The sequence below is a fragment of the Tiliqua scincoides genome, chromosome 4 (assembly GCF_035046505.1).
Source record: "Tiliqua scincoides isolate rTilSci1 chromosome 4, rTilSci1.hap2, whole genome shotgun sequence".
Lineage (NCBI taxonomy): Eukaryota > Metazoa > Chordata > Lepidosauria > Squamata > Scincidae > Tiliqua > Tiliqua scincoides.
The window spans coordinates 1,212,662-1,228,798 of record NC_089824.1 but is presented as its reverse complement, the minus strand read 5'-3'; positions in this window follow the sequence as shown (position 1 = coordinate 1,228,798).

Below are 16,137 nucleotides of genomic sequence, written 5' to 3'. Positions count from 1 at the left end.
ATCTTGACTAGTTGCCTTCAAGAGGGGATTGGACAAATTTCTAGAGGAAAAGTTCATCCTGGGTCACAAGTCATGGTAGGTCTGTGCCAGCTCCTGGTTTTAGAGGTAGGCTACCTCAGATTGCCAGATGCAGGGGAGGGCACCGAGATGTAGGTTGTGTCTTTCGTCTTGCGCGCTCCCTGGGGCATTTGGTGGGCCAAGCTGGACTAGATGGGCCTTTGGCCTGATCCAGCGGGGCTCTTCTTATGTTCTTATAGCCAGCAGACAAAAGGTCTCTGCCTGAAGGGCCTTGTAGTCTAAGGGCACAATCCTAACCAGGTCTACTCAGAAGTAAGTCATATTTTGTTCAAGGGGGCTTACTCTCAGGAAAGTGTGGTTAGGATTGCAGCCAAAAAGAGGAAAGGAGAGTGGGCCCCCCAGCTGGGGTTGTGTGTGAAAGCACAGGAGGAGGGGGAGTCCAGTCAGTCTCTCCCATTCCAGGTTGGATCCTGCCTCTGAGGCAGTCTGAAGCCTCACACTCCCACCTCTCTGAGTTCCTGGCATTTCCGTTGGGCCCAGCCTTAGAGGCGCTGCAGCTGGCAGCCTTCTTTTCACCTCCATTCCTCCCTGCTGTTTCAGTCTTGAGGGGTATGCCCTGCAACCAGGTGCAGCATGCAGCCCTGCCACGGAGCCTGTTCTCCCTGAAGGCCACCATTGTCATCTTGCACCTCTTCCAAGAGGCTCTGCTGCCCATCAGTCCCGTGAGCAGTGGCTTCAGGGCTGGTCTCCTCTGAGGACCAGTCACTCGGCAGGACTGCCTTTCCCTGAAGACGTCACAGGAAGAGTAGAGGCACTCTGCTGCTGAGCCCTCACCCATGACCTGCTCCAGCTGGCTGCCCCCTCCTCGGGTTTCCATTCTTCCTTTAGCCACCACACATTTCAGTCTTGCAGTATTAAAAAGAGAGCACAATCAATTCAAAGTAACAAACACCAACCGTGCCTAGAACAAGCCAGTGTTGGTTCTGGGAGATGTCAGTGTCTGCACAGGGCCTGCAGCACAGCAGCAGTTCAGGAATTCGTGACCACCATGGGGACCGGGGCTTGTCTCCAGAAATCCTGCCCCGACTCATGTGTCTGCTGGCACACGTGTGTGTGTGTGTGTGTGTGTGTGTGTTGCTGGGCAGGCAGGTGGAGAGACTCAGAGCAGTTCTGGGGCACAGACAGAGCACCCTCCTGGCAGTTCTTTGGCTGCTCCCAGACTCTTTCCTCTGTGAGGTGTGCAGTCCACCCTTGGAGGCTTCTGGGTCCAGGTGGATCATGATGGCTCTGGAGGAATTTCCTGCCTCCAGAGCTGGCGTCCTTCTGGAATGCTGCAGGAAGTGGCTAGGACTGTGGGTAAGCTCGCTCCTGAGCCTCTGCTGCCCCTCAGTAGATCAAAGGGGGTTCCTGGGTCCAGAGAGCTACCGTGCAGGTGCTGGACTCTCTCAGGTCCCACTCTGAATGAGGTTGCACTCCCTCTGCAGGAGCAGCTGCTCAGTCCAGGGGTCCTTTTGGACTCATCGCTGCTTCTGGGTAGTTATGTGATGGCAGCGGCTGGCGGGCTGTCATCCCGCCTTGGCTGGTGCACTGACTGCAGCCTTACTTGAATTGGGCAGAGCTGACCACAGTGGTCCATGCATCAGTGACGCCCCGGCTGGATTGCTGTACTGAGGTTGCCCATACAGCAGGATGTGGTGGCCTGTGTGGTCACAGGGCTTGGGTTCCTCTGGCTGTCCAGGCTGCCAGTTTGCTTCCAGGCAAATTTGAAGGTGCTGGTGATGACATTGAAAGCCCTTGAGAGATCAGGGCCCAGGCCTTTGAAGGACCACCTTCCCATCCCTGAGGACATTGGGTGGGGCCCTCCTGCATGTGCTGCCACAACCAGAAGCAAGGTGGGAGGCAACAAGAGCGAGAGCCTTCTCCATGGCGGCACCACAGCTCTGCAACATACTTCCAGTAGGACTGCTGTCCTTCTCATGGGGACTGAAGACCCTGTCACTTTGCCAGACTTTCTCCCTCAAGTTGTTTGTGGCTGGTCTCTCCCCTGTTTTGAAGTTGAATTTTTTGTTATCCCCCCGCCCATTTGCACTTTGATTTTCTTGTTATTTTTTTTTTGGGGGGGGGGGGGGTCCTGTATTGCATTTTGATGGAAAACACTTTGGGCCTCTGATTTTATGGGCGGGTGAGGTAAGGGACAATAAATAAATGCACCCCATGGGAGGCTGCCCTTGAAAGTGGTTTGGAAGCTTCAGCTGGTGCAAACACAAGGTTTTGGGGTGGAATGAAACACTCTGAATCTGATTCGTATAGAGGCAGACAAATATTTATTGATTTAATGGATTTGTACGGTGCTTTTGTCTGGCTGGGGTTCAGTGGTAGTTTTTGCCGTCTGCTAGACCTAGCTGGGGGAGCTAATTAGCTTAAAGTGGCCTAATTCGCTAAAGAAAGCTTGGATTGGGAATCTGGCAAAACCCAGGTGCTGCCTAGCTGGAAATACAGTTAGCAGGGACTCACAACACAACCTCCTCTGTGGTGGATCCAGCCTGTGGAACTCACTCCCACTGGAAGTCAGAACTAGGGGGCAGGATGGGGCAGTAGCTAGGGTGGGTGGGTAATTGGGAGATATGACCTGTATTTTATTAGTTTGAGGATGCAAAGTAAGAGGCTAGCAGGGAGCTCCACAGAATGTTTGGCTTGGGGGGGGCTTTCTCTCAGAGAGTGGGGGGTCAGGGTGACTCAAGCTCCTCGCCTCTAAGGAAGTCTGATGCGCTACTGGTGGGTGTCACCAAGTGGGGGGGGGGCAGAACACCCTGCTAATTCTGGTGGTTTTAAGTGACCCCCCCCACCCTGACAGAGACCAATTAAGACAGCCAAAGTGTGGGAGGAGGCGGAGACCCTTCTGCTACCACAAGGCGTGCCTGTTGTCAGCTGCAAGATAAAGAGTAACTGGCTCCGGATGCTGCCTTGGGACAGGCAGTGATTCTTCAGCCCTGCCTGCAGGACCAGACTCGTCAGCACCTCCTGCATGCCCCTGTCCCCCCCCCCAACTGCCGAGTACCACTGGGGAGCCTCACGTGAGGGAAGGAGTCATGGGCCAGCAGACCCTCACGGAGGAAGAAGTCACGGCCCAGAAGGAGTCACTGCATGCAGACCGTCCACGACCGCATCTCCAGCCAGGGTCAGGGCAGACCCCTTGGTGGGTCCCAGGGAGCCCTTGTGGGAGGAGGAGACACAAGGAGCCCCTGCGAGGGAGTGACAGTCAGAAGGCGGCTTCCTCAGCCTGCTGCGCTCCACGATGCCCCCCCAGACAGCAGAGGCAGCACAAGTGCTGGACTGTCCCAGAGGGTGGGGTGAGAATTGGTGGACTTGGCTCCCCTCCTAGCATCTTGATTGCCTTTGGGATCGGTTCAGCCTGCCCACCCCAGATAAGACACCCCCCTCCCTGCCTGAGTCTGATTAGTGGGGCTGGGCAAGGAAAGGGAATTAGTGAGAGAAGAGACTCCCGGGCAGGTGGGCTGAGCGGCTGTGGGTCTGGTGGCTGCACTTGGGTGATAGCAGCTGGGAGGGGGTGAGGCACCCAGAGAGGGGGGGTGTCAGAGGGCCTGGCGGGCAGGGCAGGTCAGCCTCATGCAGGCCAATCCAGCCGTCCACCCCAACAGGATCCATGGTTCCCATTCTTGTACACATGATGATCATTCAGTGAAAAGAGTGAAGCACCACCTGGGGGGGTGTGTGTGTGTGTGTGTGGAGCTTGCTGAATTAGGTATGTCAAAAAACTTCCCTGCCGGAGGAACTTACAAGCTACATTTTTATAGTGAGGAAGACAGGAGGGGGGGGAAGAAGCAAAGGGGGCCCACACAGAGGAAGAAGCAGGTTTTGTCACGCTTACAGCACCAGTCAGTGCTGCCCATATGCCCTCGCAGATTTCCACACATGACTGGTGTCACCCAAGAAGAATGTGCAGTGCAGCATAAAGGGGGAACGTTACGTGGTGGGGAAACTTTGCTGAATTGGTTGGCTTTCTGGGAGAAAAACGACTGCCTCTTTCGCAGGAATGGTCCGTCCTCAGTGCCCTTTCTCTGTAGGAGCACTTTCCAGGGAGGGAGCACACCGGGAGCAGCAGTCCAGCTTATGGTTCAGCCACGGGGGAGCGGAAGGGGCCTTCGGGGGAGTGGGACACTGAGCGGCCTGAAGTCGGCCGCAGCGCGACCCCCACCTCCAAAGGTTGCCTCCCCCACTCAGGCACTGCTGATGGCCCGGGAGACAAATTCCTCCCAATTCTTTTTCAAGTGTCTGCTGTAGGCCGGTGCTCTGGTTGGCGACCTCTGAATGCCAGGTGCAAGGTAGTGGCAACAGGATGCAGGTGGCTTATGGTCTTGAGTGCTCCCAGGGGTACCTGCTCACTGACACACCCGCACTCATACCATGAAAGACTCCAGGTTCTCTTCCTGAAACACATTCTGTAGATGCTCCCCTGAAAGTCCGTCACCTGTGCACATGGACGCCATCCTCTCCTAAAGTCACACGGGGTCTCTGAGATGAGGCAACAGAACCCAACTTGCTCTGGGACTGAGTGACTTGAAAGAAACAAACCATCAACAACAACAAGCAAGCGCATTGTAGCGTGCAGTTTCAGCCCAATACCTCCTGGCCTACAGGTTGACCCTGCAGGGCTCAGACACCAAAACATCTGTTTCCTCACTAATGAGGGCTGGTTTGGCCCTGAGGGGTGCATGCAGCCTGGGGTGGGGAGCCCTCCTTGACTGCCAGTCTGCTCCAGATGCACCCGTGGAAGGAACAGGCGCTCCTTGCTGGCTTGCATGCCGTGGTCATCAGGTGGAGGCTGCTTTGAAGCAACTCACATCAAGGCCAGATCAAGTCCTTCAGTGACTGCTCCTTCCCTGTTAATTAAGATTGGGCTTGACTCACCAGAAAGTTCTTCTGCTAGAGTTGCACTGACTGAAGTGAGTGAGAGTGGCTCTCCTGCCCCACCACCTCCCTGACAGGACCAGCCCAGCCCAGAACTGGATGAGACCTTTCGAGAGGAGGGGGCTCCCATCATCAACCTGAGCACTACTAGGGATTGAAGGGAGTTAGAAGAAATTGATAGTCTCCCTGAGAGCACCACCCAGGAAGTTGCTATCCCTTAAGGATTAGGTCCTCTCGTGAATTAGGAACTGGTTGAGAACCAGGAAGAAGAGAATGGGTATCAATGGGCAATTTTCACAATGGAGAGAGGTGAAAAGCGGTGTGCCCCAAGGATCTGTCCTGGGACCGGTGCTTTTCAAACAGCGAGGAACCTGGAGACTGGGTTAAGCATCGAGGTACTCAAATTTGCCGATGACACCAAACTTTCCCAGTGGTGAAGACCAGAAGAGATTGTGAGGAGCTCCAGAAGGATCTCTCCAAACTGGGAGACTGGGCAGCAAAGTGGCAGATGCGCGTCAGTGTCAGTAAGTGTAAAGTCATGTACATTGGGGCAAAGAATCAAAACTTTAGATATAGGCTGATGGGTTCTGAGCTGTCTGTGACAGATCAGGAGAGGGATTTTTGGGTGCTAGTGGACAGCTTGATGAAAGTGTCCACACAATGTGCGGCGGCAGTGAAGAAGGCCAATTCCATGCTCAAGATAATTGTGTCCCAGTTGCCACAACTCAAAAAGAACATAGTGGAACTGAAGAAGGTGCAGAAGAGAGAGAGCAAAATGACAGGACTGGGGCATCTCCCTTACAAGGAAAGGCTACAGCGTTTGGGCCTCTTCAGACTAGAAAAGAGGCGCCTGAGGGGGACATGATTGAGACATACAAAATTAGGCAGGGGATGGATAGAAGGATGTTCTTTTCTTCTCACACAACACCAGAACCAAGGGACAGCCACTAAAATTGTCTGGCAAGAGAGTCAGAACAGACAAAAGGAAATATTTTTCACGCCTGTGACCTCATAGTGAAGTTGCCCATGCTGCTAAAAGGTCCCCCTTGTGGCAGGAGTGGTTTCCAGGAACAGAGCCAGGCCCAAGACCCCCCCCCCCCAACTGGCTTCTGGATTCCTCCTTAAGGATCTGATCCCACCCAGAACAGGCTGTTCTCTTCCTCCAGCTCAGACAGGCCATTCTCCATTCCCCACCCAGTCTATGAACGTCTCGAAGGACCTTTCCAAAGAACCCACTGACTCCTGGACCAGGTGGAAAAGAAGAAATGTCATTCATGTGCCTTGCAAGAGTTGCATCCTCTGGAGCCCTACAGGAAATCTTGGAGCACACCTCTCACCTGGCACGTGGCTGCTCCACTGGGAACTCTGCTCCCCTCAGAGGCTGCCTTGCTTGCCTGTGTGTCCCGGCCAGCCCTGCTGAGGACACAGCTGTAAGAGACAGCATGGAGCGGTCCGTGGCACCTGACTTGGCAAAGTGCTCCATGTTTTGCCCTCTGCCCTCCCAGCCCTCCTTCCAAAATAACAACAACAACAACAACAACAACAACAACAACTCAGTATTCATATACTGCCTTTCTGGTCATCGGATTTCTCATCTGACTTTATTCCAGGCGGCTCACGTAGGCAGGCGTTTCTAAATCCCTCAAGGGGATTTTTACAATCATAAACTGTTCTCTCTTTCAAGAACCACAACATTTCAGGTGGATCTTCCTGGTCTGATCTGACTTCTGGCCTCGAGTGCCTCCTTTACCTCTCACATGGAGGGCAGTCAAGACGCTTCTTCGCTCACACACCAAGAGCAGATGGAATAACTCTGCTGGGCTTGTCAGCTGCTTCAAGGTCTCGCCGTTCAGGGAGCTGCCGGTGTTCTTGAACTGGTGACCTTCTGATGTTATCTTTGGGCTAACAGAGGCTCTACCCTCTAGACCAGACCTCCTGCCCTGTGAAAGTTCCTGTGAAAAAATGAAAGTTCTTTGATAATTAATGTAACAAAACAAATGATGCAAAGCAAAGGAGTGCCATTTTGACTCACTTGCTGAATAAGGATCTCACGTGTCTTTTCTTCAGTTCTGCTGTGCTTTGGGCATGGAGGGCGTCTCAGGGTTGGTTGGAATCCAGAATAGAGCTTGTCTGCTCAGAGGGCCATTTGCCGGATGTTTGCCACATCTGGGGGAAGCACACGGCCGCCGCAGGAGAGACGAGGGCCTCAGCATCTGCAGCCGCTTCCTCATTGCAACCCAGTTCAGAGGCATCAAGCCTGCTTTCACTCTGGGCTCCTCTGGCGGGCAGCAGCACTTGTGACAGAGACCCTTACGTAACATAAGAACATAAGAAGAGCCCTGCTGGATCAGGCCCAGGGTCCATCCAGTCCAGCTTCCTGTATCTCACAGCAGCCCACCAAGTGCCTCAAGGAGCACACAGCAACACACAACCTGTGTCCCGGTGACCTTCCCTGCATCTGGCAATCTGAAGTAGCCTGCCTCTAAAACCAGGACATGCCTACCATGACTTGTAACCCGGTATGAACTTTTCCTCTAGAAATTTGTCCAATCCCCTCTTAAAGGCAACTAAAGATGCCATCACTATTTCCTGTGGCAAGGAGTTCCATAGACTAATTACATGCTGGATAAAGAAATATTTTCTTTTCTGTCCTAACTCTCCCAACACTCAGCTTTCGTGTGTGTCCCCTGGTTCTGGTGTTATGTGAAAGTGTAAAGAGCATCTCTCTCTCCGCTCTAGCCAGCCCCTGCACACAAGGTGGGGTGGGGGGGGTGGGAACTGCATATATGAGTATGCGCAACCTCCTGATTTTAGGAATGGGTTAAGTCAGAATGCCAGATGTAGGGGAGGGCACCAGGATGAGGTCTCTTGTTATCTGGTGTGCTCCCTGGGGCATTTGGTGGGCCGCTGTGAGATACAGGAAGCTGGACTAGATGGGCCTATGGCCTGATCCAGTGGGGCTCTTCTTATGTTCTTAACTACAATTCCCAGGAAGCCTTGCAGGTCTCTTGTTATCTGGTGTGCTCCCTGGGGCATTTGGTGGGCCGCTGTGAGATACAGGAAGCTGGACTAGATGGGCCTATGGCCTGATCCAGTGGGGCTGTTCTTTTGTTCTTATCTACAATTCCCAGAATGCCTTGCAGGTCTCTTGTTATCTGGTGTGCTCCCTGGGGCGTTTGGTGGGCCGCTGTGAGATACAGGAAGCTGGACTAGATGGGCCTATGGCCTGATCCAGTGGGGCTGTTCTTATGTTCTTATGGAAGACAAACGGAGCTTGTGAGGGTGATGGAGACGGGACCTGCAGGTGGGGGTGCCTGGCGGGGAGCCCGGGACCTTTTGTGGGCCAAGCTGTGCTGCTGAGCTTCCAGAGCAGGGCCTGGCTGGAAATGGAGCCTCTTGCATCTGAGGCCAGGGCCACCCCGGCCTAGAAGCCTTCCTCTGCAAAGCCAGCCACTCGAGCCATTCCTCTGCCCACCAGGGCTGCTCCTGAGGCTCTTCAGGGGACCGTGGGGGCAGCTACCCAGTGGGCGAAGGAGTGGTGGCAGGTGGTGGGCGGCGCGTGTTGCGCAGGAATCTTCGGCAGGTGCCTGGCAGGCCCAGCAGCTGTTCCAGCCGCTCATTAGCCTCCTCCTTACGCAGGACTGCCAGCTCCCATCTCCATCACCCTCACAAGCTCTTCCCACCCCCACCCCACCTTGTGTGTACCTTGCTGTATCCTACAGGAGCCCACTTGGCTCCGGCTGGCCCAGGGTCACCAGCCTGTCCCCTCCCAGCAGGAGCCTGGCCCCCCCTCCTTTTTCAAGGCCACCCTGGCTAGCTCTTTTCTGGTTGGGGATGGGGAGGAAGGGGGGCAATGTAGGGTGTGCCATCCCCATCTGCCCTGCTTGAGGACTTCTGGGGGGGGGGGCAGCTAGCTGGCTGCTGCTGGAAATGGGTTCATGGCCCAGATAGAGAGACATGGGCCTAACCCAGCAAGAGAGCTCTGAGAAGTCTGCCAATGGCTACTGGCCCTGAAAGCTGGAGGGCCTCCACATTCAGAGCAGCGTGCCTCTGGTGACCATTTACTGTGAGTTGGGGGACAGCCTGTGCCGGGGGGGGGGGGCTGCCTTCAAGCCTTGCTTGTGGATCTCCCAGAAGCGTCTGGTCATCCAAGGTTGAAAGAGGTGCTCAGCAAAGCGGTCCAACCTTGGTCTGCTCCTGCAGGGCTCCAGATCTTTGGATCTGTGGAACCGAGCCCCCCTCTGTGTGGGAGCTTGTTATGACTGTTCAAGGGGGTGTGGGGAGGATTAAGTTCTTTGCCTTCCAAGGTATAGAGTCCATTCAGCCCCTTGCACTGGCCAGGCTATCAAAGGGTTCCCAAAGGTATCAAAGGGATAGTGAAGGGGAGCCCTCCTATCCTGCTCTTTGGGCAGCTGCTCCCCTCCCCCGAGAACTGCTAACATCGGGAAAAGTAGTAGGATGTAGTCAATGACACAGAAAAAGCAAACAAGATCAAGCAAAACAGCAGCAGGAGGACAGTGAAGTTGTACATAAGAGGCCAATAAAAAGGCAGTGGAAAGAGATCTGAGTCAGCGTCAGGCAAGCCTCCCTGGGGAGCACATTCCAGAGAAGGGAGCCACCACTGAGAAGGCTCTGTCACGGGTCGCTTCCTTGCCTCTGAGAGGAGTTTGGGGGAGTCCGAAGCAGACCTGGGTAGCCAGGGACATTCGTGGGGGCAGGCTGGTCCCGAGCCAGGGGAACAAAAAGGTTAAAATCAATGCCATGAATTGGAGCTAGTTTGAAGACTGGTGAGACATGCTCCAGGCCTCCAGTCCCAAGCAGTGCCTGATGGTCATTTTTTGTGCTCACTGAAGCTTCCAAACCACTGCAAAGGCATTTTGTGCCCTCCTATGTCACACTGCAAGGGAAAGGGCAGCCAGAGTGTCCGAAGTTCAGGGCTAAAGGGCTGGGGTGGGGGTCAGCATGTGGCCTTCTGGTGCTGCCAAAGTGGAACTTAAGCTAATATGCGCCAGATCTGTCCTGACCTTTGAAGTCTCCCTTCTCATGGTAACATCTACAACTTTCACCAGTCTGCGAGAAGACCTATTGAAAAGGGGGAAACCTCCCTTTGAGGCAAAGTGCCAGGAGCAAAGGAACGGTCAGCCTGGAGAATGCCTGAGGCAGAGAAAAAATGGGCACCCTGGAAAGATGCCCACCTGGCTCAGGTGACTCCTTGAAGCCAGCCAGGCTGCAGGGAGCCGAGGGAGGCAGCATTTGTGACCAGGCATGGGGAACGTGCTGTTGTATCTGGGGGTAGCCACAGCAAACTGATGGGGTAATTAGGGGACAGCCTGTATTTTTGTTCTCTCACTCCATGAAATGTTAAAGAGGCTGATGAACATTTAAGACCTAAATTTAAATAGAGCCACAGATACTATCAGGGCTGGCCCCAGACCTGCTGGCACCTGAAGGTATGGACCAAATGCTGCCCCCTTTCCTGGTGATGTGCCAGCCTCTGGTCCTTCCTGGTCTGGAAAAGGAGGAGGAAAGAGAGACACATGGTGGCCCAGAGAGCCCAGCACCCTCCTCCCTTTCCATTCTACCCCCACTTCCTTTGCTAGTCCAGGGAGTAGGCGGCCAAGGAGGCCCCTGCACAGGTGGGTTGTCCACCAATCCACTGCCTAAGGCACCCACCTCAGTCAGCCACAGGGATGGGATGGCTTCGTTTCTTGCATTAAAAGTAAGAACACAAGAGCATAAAAACCCGTCTAAAACGAGATAAGAGATCAATAAGCTTGAAATGTCTGAATCAGAAACCTGGACAAACGAAGACATCCTTGCCTGAGGTGACATGGGAGGACACATTCCACAGCCAGGGTGCCAATGCAGGGAAGGCCCTTCGCTTCTCCAGCCGGTGCTATGGCTGTCATATTCATAAGTGTGTAGTTATTTCAGCTGCTTTCTGCCCAAATGATGGTGGCAGTTTGCCTTAAAGACACCGCTGTGGCTCCAGCAGCATCTGGGGCTTCAAAGAGGTTCACAGGCACCCTCTCCCAAAGACAGACCCCTGCCCACAAGCAACCTGCTATCAAAAGCAGACACTAAGGAAGGTGGGCAGCAGAGGAGAGACAGAGGCAAGGGAAGGCATAAGAGCAGCCCCAGTGGATCAGGCCATAGGCCCATCTAGTCCAGCTTCCTGTATCTCACAGCGGCCCACCAAATGCCCCAGGGGGCACACCAGATAACAAGAGACCTGCAAGGCTTCCTGGGAATTGTAGTTAAGAACAAAAGAACAGCCCCGCTGGGTCAGGCCATAGGCCCATCTAGTCCAGCTTCCTGTATCTCACAGCGGCCCACCAAATGCCCCAGGGGGCACACCAGATAACAAGAGACCTCAACCTGGTGCCCTCCCTTGCATCTGACATGGCCCATTTCTAAAACCAGGAGGTTGTACATACACATCATGGCTTGTAAACTGTAATGGATTTTCCCTCCAGAACCTTGTCCAATCCCCTTTTAAAGGCGTCCAGGCCAGACGCCATCACCACATCCTGTGGCAAGGAGTTCCACAGACTGACCACACGCTGAGTAAATAAATATTTTCATTTGTCTGTCCTAACCGTCCCAACACTCAATTTGAGTGGATGTCCCCTGGTTCTGGTATTATGTGAGAGTGTAAAGAGCATCTCCCTATCCACTCTGTCCATTCCCTGCACAATTTTGTATGTCTCAATCATGTCCCCCCTCAAGCGTCTCTTTTCTAGGCTGAAGAGGCCCAAACACCATAGCCTTTCCTCATAAGGAAGGTGCCCCAGCCCAGCAATCATCTTAGTTGCCCTGTTTTGCACCTTTTCCAATTCCACTATGTCTTTTTTGAGATGCGGCGACCAGAACTGGACACAACACTCCAGGTGTGGCCTTACCATCGATTTGTACAACAGCATTATAATATTAGCCATTTTGTTCTCAATACCTTTTCTAATGAGGTGGAAAAGGCATCGCCAGGATCTGCACGGGAGGGTCACACACACACTTTGCCTGTCCTCTGTCCCTGAGTGGTGTTGCAGGTGGGCAAGTCCCCCTCCCTCCAGAAATGCTTTCCTCTGGTGGGTCAGTACAGTTGGGGCTGTGACTGAACAAGGACAGACTCCGCCACAGCTCGGGCTGGTTGGAGAGCTGTGCTCCTTCTCCCTCAGCACTTTCCTCGTGGTGCCACAGGCGGCCTGGTCTTGCCAGCTTTGCAGTTCTGCATGGGAAGGGGGTGGGGGAAGATTCTGCCCCACTCTGCTCCATCACACATCAGATGTGGCTGCCGTTAATCAGCTTAATTGCTTCGGCTCCCCCCTCCTGCTGCATCAAACTCAACACAGCTCTCTTCTCACTCTCCTCACACCTGCTCAGCACACCCCTTTCACACTGACGGAACACGCAAGTCTGCATGCCTGGGTGCTTGCACACATGAACATGCCCCTTTCACACATGCTCTTCAAAGCTACAGGTCTGCAGTACACAAGGAGGAGTTTGCCTCCAAATCTGGCCCATCTCCGCTTCCATGTGTTCAAGCGGTCCAGCTTCTGGCTCCTAAGGCTGCTGAGAAAAGAGGCGAGTGGAAGGCAGGAGTGGAGCCTGGGAGAAGCAGAGCCAGGCAGCAAGGCAGCCTGCCAAATGGCCTCTCTGACCTGGTGACGCCCAGCTCTACTCTCCCCACTCCCTTGACTGGAAAAGAAAGAAGGAATGGCAGGAAAAACTGTGGAAGGGGGGAGGGGGAGGCTAAAGCATCTCCAGTCCTGACTCTCCTCTCCCCCCTTTCCCGATCGGGGGGGGGGGGAGAAGTGGCAGAGGATGCTACTTGGCACTCTTGTAAAAACCACTGATGCCACCTTAGAAGGGGTATTTCCTGTCTCACACATAAGCACACACAGGAGGCAATGGCTCTTTTAGGTGGCACCTACTGTAGAAACACACACACAGAGAGGGATTGCTAAAGGCAAAGAGAACCTGCTTCTGTTCCTCATGAGCACAGGGAGGGAGATTTAATCTGACAAATAACTGATGTCCCCATCCTATCCAGACCTTGTGCTGACACAACTCACATTCCACCACTGCAAGTCCTGGGCTGCTGGCTTGACTGCCACTGCAAAGCCACACTGGCCAGGGCCACCAGCACAACCGGCGGGGGGGGGGGGGCAAAGACCTCCAGAGCCCCTGCCACAGTAGGTAGATCGGCGGAGGGGGGGTGTTCCAGAGCTTTCCAAGGTGGCTCAGGGTGAGGACTGGGAGTGGCCAGGGGTATGTCAAGGGCAGGCTGGGAGTGAAAATGGGTGTCAGTGAGAGCACCAACAACCTCTGTCCCCAGACCAGGCTCAACACTTAGTCAGATTCATAGAGATGGCACAGATCCAAGCAGGCCCACTGGGAACATGGCAAGGGTGTTGCTGTCTGGTCCTTGGCCCACAGCACGCAATGGTGGATGTGCCAGCACCACTGCACTCTCCAGGCTGGCCCAAAATGAGATTGGGTGAAAAAAGTTCTAGGGTTAAGAAATCTTCTTCAAATAGGTTACAACAGTCCTAAAAATAAGGCATGCCAATTCACCCCAAGTTCCTTATGCTAAATTACTATCCAGTGGCGTTGAAACTGGGGGTGGGGACCCACTGGTAGGTTGTGACCTGATTTTGGGTGGTTGCCAAAGGGTGATGGAAAGATCAGATCACTAGCCCTGAGGTTACTGAAAAATCAGATACTGTAGCTGCTAATTACCCTGCAAAGAGCTCAGCTCCTGCAGCCTGGCTGGCCAACTCCATCCTTAAGGGGTGGTGGTGATACCCTAATGTGTAACCTATGTAGTCCCACACCTAAGTCTATCCAATGTTCCTTACCTGTATCTGTAATAAATAAATAAAGTATTGCAAAAAAAGGGGGTGGTGGTGGTGGTGGAAGGCTCCCTGGGAGTCATCAGGCTCTGGCTGGATCTCTCACAGTTGCAGCCAGATCCTGACTCAAATCCATCCAGATTCTGCTGGGCAGGACCCGCCTACAGCCCCCTACGAACACTCAGCAGTCACAAGCTCCTGAATAATCCACCAGGTGAATCAGTCTTGCAAGGTAGTCAGTTCCCGGTAACTGGGAACTCCCAGAGAAATGGGAGGCGATGACAGAAATTTAAGGCTGGATGAAGTTGCAGCCCCCATTTCCTTCCTCCTCATTACATGCTTTGTCCACAAGGGGGAGTGTGTGCAGCATGCCAGTAGAAGCAAGCAAGGTTGGGCATCAACGACAGAGAGTGCGTGCACATGTTGTTGGCAACCTTCAGTCTCAAAAGACTCTGGTATCGCGCTCTGAAAGGTGGTTCTGGCACAGCATCTAGTGTGGCTGAAAAGGCCGATTTGGGAGTGACAATCCCTTCCACACCGGGAGCAAGTGCAGTCTGTCCCTGGTCTGTCTCCCTGGCTGTGGGCCTTCCTTCTTTGCAGTCTATGGCCTTTCCTTTGTTGTGCGTGCACAACACCAAAACATATGCATCATGTACACACTCTGCCCCACTTGTTCAGAGGCGTAGCCTCTCTATCAGTGGCTGGCTGGCAGGGCGGGGTGGGCTTCCTGCCCGGCTTGTGGGCTTCCCGAGGCTGCAGAGCTCTTTCGATGTAATCTGGTGACTAAAGCGTAGGACTGGAACTGAAAAGTTCTGGGTTCAAAACCCCCTCAACCACAACACTCACTGTGTGACTCTATGCCACTCATGAACCCTCAGCCTGGTGCACCTTACCGGGTGGTTGGAGGATAACAATGGGTTTAAACCCACGTAAGATGCAGATTCTTGAGGAAGGCAGGCCTCTGACACAGAAACCTATGGGGGTGGCTGTCCTAAGCTCGGCACTGGGGGCCCTCAGCCAAGCGCACTGGCAGGCCCCACCCGGGCAGCTGCCATCACTTTCCCCCTCCACCCCTATGCCACCGGGCACTGGCAGTTCAGGTGAAGGACGGGGGGCTATCAGCCAAGCGACCAGAGGGCCACCGGAGACACTGCTAAGCAGCCCCCCCGCCCGCCCCGCTGATAATACCAGAACCAGGGGACATCCACTAAAATTGAGTGTTGGGCGGGTTAGGACAGACAAAAGAAAATATTTCTTTACTCAGCGTGTGGTCGGTCTGTGGAACTCCTTGCCACAGGATGTGGTGCTGGCGTCTACCCTAGACGCCTTTAAAAGGGGATTGGACAAGTTTCTGGAGGAAAAATCCATTATGGGGTACAAGCCATGATGTGTATGCGCAACCTCCTGATTTTAGAAATGGGTTATGTCAGAATGCCAGATGCAAGGGAGGGCACCAGGATGAGGTCTCTTGTTATCTGGTGTGCTCCTGGGGCATTTGTTGGGCTGCTGTGAGATACAGGAAGCTGGACTAGATGGGCCTAAGGCCTGATCCAGTGGGGCTGTTCTTATGTTCTTAACTACAATTCCCAGGAGGCCTTGCAGGTCTCTTGTTATCTGGTGTGCTCCCTGGGGCATTTGGTGGGCCGCTGTGAGATACAGGAAGCTGGACTAGATGGGCCTATGGCCTGATCCAGTGGGGCTGTTCTTATGTTCTCATGTTATGTAGGTGGCTCAGAGTGTTTGGGGGCAGCCGCAGCCTCTCTCTCCTTCCTTCTGGTGGGCCTCTGGTGGGCGTGGGTCGCTGTTCGGCGGACGGCTGAGCCCGCGTGGCCCTGGCTATTCCTTGCCCTCCCTCTGGCCACCGAGGGGGCTCTTCCAGGCGGGCTGCACCTGCGAGCTTCAGGAGATCCTGCGGGGCTCCGCCCTCCAAACACCGACCCGCTCGCCGAGGAAGAGCCCAGCCCGCGGGAGGCTCCGGTCAGGCCGCGGCCCGCCCTCTCCTGCTTGCAGGTCTGCGCCCGGCGGGGCGGCCTCCTTCCAGCCAGGGGGCCCGTGGGCGGCAGGAGACCCTTCCCGCGCTCACTCCGCGGCAGAGCCGGCCGGAGGTGCGACAGTCGCACGGGCCGTCGGGGCGGGAAGGCGGGCGATAGGACCCGGGCGCCCGCCGCCCCCGGGTCCCGCTCCCGTCACTGCGCCGCCACGGAGAGCACGGCCGAGGAAGGAGCGGAGTGCGCGGAGGCTGCCGCCCAGCCGCGGCCATCCTGGGGCTCGCTGGGCGCTTCCAGCCCGCCCCCTCGGGGCGTCCGCAAGAGCCTGGCCGGCCGAGCGGGGGCGCTCC